The sequence below is a fragment of the Oculina patagonica genome, chromosome 1 (assembly GCF_052425735.1).
Source record: "Oculina patagonica isolate OP01 chromosome 1, crgOcupat, whole genome shotgun sequence".
NCBI classification, from domain to species: Eukaryota; Metazoa; Cnidaria; class Anthozoa; order Scleractinia; family Oculinidae; genus Oculina; species Oculina patagonica.
In genome coordinates this window covers 31,481,863-31,488,823 of record NC_135758.1, presented here as the reverse complement: position 1 = coordinate 31,488,823, position 6,961 = coordinate 31,481,863, and the positions used below count along the sequence as shown (strand labels likewise).

General features: G+C 37.6%; 1 pseudogene; it reads left to right on the top strand.

The window, feature by feature from the left end:
- Positions 1-2,144: 2,144 nt before the first annotated feature.
- Positions 2,145-6,037, top strand: LOC144646521 (carbohydrate sulfotransferase 11-like; annotated as a pseudogene).
- Positions 6,038-6,961: the final 924 nt, after the last annotated feature.

Sequence of the window (6,961 nt, the reverse complement as noted above, 5' to 3'; positions counted from 1 at the left end):
CAGCTGGGTGTGTCTGCCTTGTGCCATACTTCATTGACTGGGTGTGTCTTCCCTGTGACACAATACTATGCATTGCTGGGTGTGTCTGCCCTGTGACACAATACTATGCATTGACTGGGTGTGTCTGCCCTGTGACACAATACTATGCATTGACTGGGTGTGTCTGCCCTGTGACACAATACTATGCATTGACTGGGTGTGTCTGCCTTGTGACACAATACTATGCATTGACTGGGTGTGTCTTCCCTGTGACACAATACTATGCATTGACTGGGTGTGTCTGCCCTGTGACACAATACTATGCATTGACTGGGTGTGTCTGCCCTGTGACACAATACTGTGCATTGACTGGGTGTGTCTCCCCTGTGACACAATACTATGCATTGACTGGGTGTGTCTTCCCTGTGACACAATACTATGCATTGACTCGGTGTGTCTTCCCTGTGACACAATACTATGCATTGACTCGGTGTGTCTCCCCTGTGACACAATACTATGCAATACTACTATACAATACTATGCATTAGCTGCTATCCAGAAATAAAAGACTCACTTAAGGAATCGAACCAGTGTCCTTCCAGAACACTGGTTTTACCCTGCGACACGTATTTGTGGATTGTTGCCAACAACCAAGCCCGGGCGCGATCTTGAAAATGCTGTCACCGACCTCGATCAGATGGACTGAACCAACAAGGAAGAACTGATGAACAAAGTTTACACAATTAAATGATGATGGTGATGATCACCTTCTGATGATGATTATTTTGTGAGTCAACCAATGAAAGAGAAAGTTTTTCCTTCAAGAGAAATTTATCTGTGTGTAACTCTCGGAGATTTTATCGTGAGTCAAGAAACGGAAAAGTTCACTGACTAATCATATCGGCATGTGATTTTTTTTTTTAATGTTAACCTTTACAGTCAAGAAGTTTAGAAAGGAGCCAATATTCGCTTTAACTGGTGCGAAGCTTTTTATGCTGCTGTCCTATATGCGCAGTCATACTACAATGGAACTAAACTGCACAAGTCCTTATGTAAGCATTAATATATAAAATCTGACGTTTTGATGGTAGACTGACAGCTCAAAGTCTGGTCACTATAAAAGAGCGCAGAGAGATCAGAGTTGTGTTAGGAGGTTATGCACTTGTGAATGGTAAAAAATTCACAAAAGAATCGCATCCAGTTCTATCAGTTTAAGTCGTTGTGGAGCTGATCCCCTTACAAAGCACCGCTTTAAACACATTTTATGGAGTTGGTTCTTTTAGCAACCACATAATTTGGTTGCTAAATAACTAATATTATTATACCATTTTATGTTTTTTTTTGTTTAAGTATTTATCTTTTGTACGTAAAGCAAGTTTGGTTTATAACCTTTTGATATTAGATATTTTCTAATACATTTTCAAACTATTTTTCATAATACTTCAAATTATTTTTCATAACATTTTTGCTAGCGTGTGTTATTTGCATCAAGTTTACGCTATCTGCATTTAGTACATGAATTCCAAATTTCACGTTTTCATATTGATCTTTGTAATTCACACTTGCCCATGCCTCCTATAGAAGCTAATATTTCTGCGTTTACTCCAACTTCTTCATAATGCTGCCATCGTTTTTGGATAACTGTTGATGGTGACAATGTACCTCCATTTATACCAGACAACTATTTCCTGTTTTCTTTTCGCACAATTTATTTCAACTTTCAAGATTACTTGCATTTCAATATATTCGGTATGTTTCATAGAAAAGAATACAACAGGATAGGATAGGATACAACAGAATAGGATAGGATACGAAAGAATGGGATAGGATAAGATAAGATAAGATAAGATAGGATAGGATGGGATGGGATGGGATGGGATGAGATGGGATAGGATAGGATAGGATCGGGTAGGATATGATATGTTAAACCATAAAAATTGGATGTTTATATACTATAATCAAGTACTAAAGGAACCCATTCCAGTGCATGTGTTGTGATAGACACTTTGAACTTATAGGACAGTTTGCGCAGTGCTAAAAAAGGTTAAAAATTGTTATAAGGTTTTAATTGATTGTTTGCTGAAGCTAATTGCTTCAACGTTCTTGATAAGCTTTGGTGGACCAAACACTGCTTCTGTTGATAGGGCGTGGTCAGCGGGACAATCATGTTGTCCTACAAAGCTCGAGCCTTCTCCATAGATTCCCTGATTCACAAAGGTAGGTAGCCTTTATCTCACTGTTAGTGCAAGATCATTCTCACAGAATCGGTATAAATGTTGTCTTCCGCTTTTTTGAGGAACTTTCAGACAGAAGAGGACAAGGCAAATTTGGGATCCCTGAAATGGACTTTTTCAAGCCACCACTGATCCCTCAAACTTTGGAATTAGTCAACCGCATTAATCAAATCTCTATTCCACGCTATGGCTATTTTTGTGATATTTTACCAGTATTATTTTTATACGTTAGTTCTTTTTATGAATTCTTTCACCACAGCAGTAATTTTTCTCCCCATCACTGCTCCTATTGTAATTCTGAACATGTATATGGCGGAACTCGTGTCTTCCAGATGACTTTTCACCCTTTGTGCTAGAATTTCTGATTGATTTTCTAGATTGCACACTACAAACTAACACATAAAACAATAAAACAACCACTTTTGTTTCCTGTAATTCAGTTATGTGAATTTTTGCTTAATGAGTCTCCTGACATTTATGAAATACTTCAGTTATATGTTCCATCCTTTCTTTGTCGCCCATCTTCTTTTACTCATGCCTTCGTTGACAAGGTCACTCGTAGTGCATACCATCAGCTGGGACACCAATTTTCTTCAACAAATTTTTTGTTCCAACAGGGAGACCATTACTTTCCAAGACTGAAAGTCGTAGACAATTCTGAATAGTTTTTGCTTGGTCCCTTTCTCGTCACAAGAGGAGTTAAGGAGGCTGGCCTCCATGACACATTGAGGGGATCAACTGTTACAAAAAATTGTGTTACTTCCGAAACTGAGCGTGACATCGTTCGTGACATTGTCCATGTGATATATTTTCTCACGAGGATATTTATTTTTTGACTTTCGTTTAGGTCACGTGACAGAGACTTCCCGAGAAGAACTATATACGAGAATTGGTTGCCTATTTACCGAGTTAGGATTTCGAGTTGGATTTCGAGTCAGGATTCGAGTTGGATCGAGTTGGATTTTCGAGTTAGGATTTCGAGTTGGATTTTCGGTTGGATTTTCGGTTAGGATTTCGAGTTGGATTTTCGAGTTGGATTTTCGAGTTAGGATTCGAGTTGGATTTTAGTTGGATTTTTGAGTTAGGATTTTCAGTCCGGTGAAAGAAATCACAAAACAAGCAAAAATTTAAGTTGATTTAGTTTTTTTTGTAACATAAATCTCTAAAATCGTGTGACTGTGTGCGCATATAACTATGAATTGAAAACGATAAAAATGAAAAGCGCTTGATGGTAGTATAATGTTTCCATACGTTTCGGGGCTACTCCCCTTCTTTAGTTGGAAACATTATACTCATCAGCCATTTTTCATTTTAATTATCGTTTTCTTCTTTGCCGCCCACTTTGCGAGTTCGTGGGAGCGGGCCCGGTTTGCGAATCAATGCGAACTTCGATAAATCAGCTCGTAAACGGTGGTGGACAAAAACGACCCCAGTCCATGGACTACCCCAATACTACCCAAATGACTACCTAAAAGACTACCCCTAAAAAATGGACTACCCCTTAAAGTACTATTCCGAGTGTGTACACTTACTGAGATGTTGTTATCGCATGATTTGCACTTTTTTTAAGTGCAAATTATGGGTTAAACATTCTTCCCCAACGAACTTCGCAAAGTGGGCGGCCAAAGAAAACTGAAATCAACTGTAAATGTTTGCTTGTTTTGGTGATTTCGTTTCATCCGGACTCGAAAATCCTAACTCAAAATCCAACTCGAAATCCTAACTCGAAAATCAACTCGAAATCCTAACTGAATCAACTCGAAATCCTAACTCGAAATCAACTCGAAATCCTAACTCGAAATCAACTCGAAATCCTAACTCGGGAGTTAGTTTGTCTCATACGAGAAGCGTTTTGAGTTGATTGTCGAAGGATGCGACATGTTAAAGCTGAAATTGATTAAAATTGTTGTATTACCGAGAATCCTGCGTTCAGTCTGATAAACGTTTGCTTCACCAAACCGAATCCATTCGTAACATCAACCCATCATCACTCGTGACTGCCCTTTAGCAATGCATTAATCAACCAAACAAAACAAAAACAAAAACAAAACAAAAAACGTGGATTGGTATGGATCCTGAACAGCCATGGGGTAGTTGATGTAGGGCGCAGTCCAAGCCACTAACGCTGTGATCAGTTGCGCCATCAGCAACATACTCTCTGTTTTGTGTGTGTATTAAAAGGTGACGGAGACGGAATCTCTCCATCTTTCATGTTGTACAAAATTCATTCAAAAAGAATGTATGCTGCAGTGGTTTCGGCTCGCACCGGTTATTATTAATAATAATAATTTAATACGGTTCTTTTTTCTTAGAATTTAAGTGTAAATATTTTTTAACTTTATGTAGCTTAGTAGATTTTAATGTAAATAGTCTCCCCAATTAGTTTTTTATAGCTAAATACCTTGACACTAGAATAAAGTATTTCATTCATTCATTCTTATTATTCATCTTTTTAATGAATTTTAAATAAATCTTGTATTGAATGTAAATAATGTTTAGTTGAGATAAGGAAGCAGTGCCTAACAAAGCCACCAAATCTTTCTTTCATCGAAGAAGCTGACTTCTCTCGTTTTATCGTCATTGAAAAGTTGAAGCTTGTGTTCTGTTTCATTCCTAAAGTTTCTTGTACAACTTGGAAGCGCACCCTTTACAGCGCAGAGAACGAGGGAGAACAAGTGAGGTAAAATCCTCACAGAAAAGGCCTTTTCTCGTGGTTTAAGGATTACAGTGTTATTGAGCGAAAAAAGATCCTAAACAGTTACCACAAAGCCATGTTTGTTCGGGGGCCTTTTGCCAGATTAGCGTCGGCGTACCGGGACAGAGTGAGTAAAGTGTGGTTTAAAAGATTTGTCATCAGGAACAAAAGTACACAAGAATTAAAGAAAGAAGCTGCAGTGCCATATTCAACCTTTATTATATATATTAAGAGTCTCCTTTCAACAATCAAACAACTCTGCGTGAACTTGGATATATTGAAGATCAACACTGGCGCTCTTACGAGCAAATTTTTCCCCCAGGGGGGATACTCGAAGTATACATGTCGGGGGGTCCGACGGAACTTCATATTGCAAACCCAAAAAAATACACAAGCCTAAAATTTTAGACCTAAAAAAAATACCTGGCATCAAAATTTCCAACCCAAAAAAATTCAAGACTTTAATACCTCAATACTGATTTATTCAATTAAGCAGAACTTTCTAATGCACGTCGCTGAAAAAAGTTCGAATGAATATTTTTCTGATCCACTGATCGCAACGAAAACCTGAAACGAAAAGTTTGCTCGGAGATAAGACCAAAAAAAACACGTAAGACCTAAAAAATACGTGACAGATCTCTTGACCAAAAAAAATACCGAGCGTATAAATTTTCAACTAAAAAAATACATCGGACGCCCCCGTCATGTATACTTCGAGTACCCCCCTGGGATTTTTCCATGCGAGTAAACTACGACTTCATTGGACACTTTGAGAATCTTGGCGAGGAAGCTCCTCAGGTTTTAAAGATAACTGGCGCGGATGAATATGGGACTTTCCCCGAATATCGTCCGTCTAAAACTACACCGTACATGTTTGATTATTACTCCCAGCTGACGAAAGACGAAATATTCAGGTGAATATTACAACTTGGAGAACTCTGTGAGCTGGATTTTATATTATTTGGATATGAGTTCCCAGGCCCTTTAGAAGAGATTTTGAAGAACAAAGCTATAGCAGAAGAAAAAACTGATTTAGCAAGAGCACGTTTCCCGTGAGAACATTTTTAAGGTTTAGCCTGCAGATTTTTTTCATGACAAAACTCTCATTTTTATTTATAAAATAATGCAGATATCGACAGATAAAACGCACGATCTCACTGGTCAGGTAATCGTTTTTGCTAAAGGGTATGTCGAAGGCGTATTACCTCTTTAAAGTATTTTCTTTGTCTCTTTTTTTTCATTATTATAAATACTATAATTATTCTTATTATTCATCTTTTTTAATGACTTTTAAATAAATCGTGTATAATTTTTAGATGAGATATGATTTAGGTTGCGCAGTCAGCTATGTACTCTCTGTTTTGTGTGTGTCGAGGTTACAGAGACTGAAACTCGCAGCCTTTCATGTTCACCGAAACTTCATTCATGAAGAATTATGTCTTTTGAGGTCCTTGCAATATTTTTCTCCCATTGATTTGTGCAATACATGCCCCACTGTTCAAGGCTCATACCACAATGAAAATTCTTTATTTATTTTGCATTTCAATATATTTGGTATGTTTCATAGAAAAGAATACAGGATATGATCTGATAGGATAGGATAGGATAGGATAGGATAGGATAGGATAGGATAGGATAGGATAGGATAGGATAGAATGGGATGGGATGGGATAGGATAGGATAGGATAGGATGGGATGGGATGGGATGGGATGGGATGGGAAAGGATAGGATAAGATGGATAGGATAGAATAGGATAGGATAGGATCTAATAGAATAGATTAGGATACTATAGGATAGGATAGGATAGGATAGGAACGTGCGAAAACGTGACCAACAAATATTATATGTAACTTCAGTTTTAAAAATAATATTGTATCTTTGTTCGTGTCTTTTGAGTTTTCCTTTAATTAGTCCGATTGACTCGCATCAGAAAAAGTGATTATCTTCTTCTTCGAATTGACCAATTATATTCTTTCCTTAGCTTAACGATGACACGTTAGTTTGTTGAAATTGCGAAAAACAGAATTAAAACTCACACCTTTGCATGTTTGG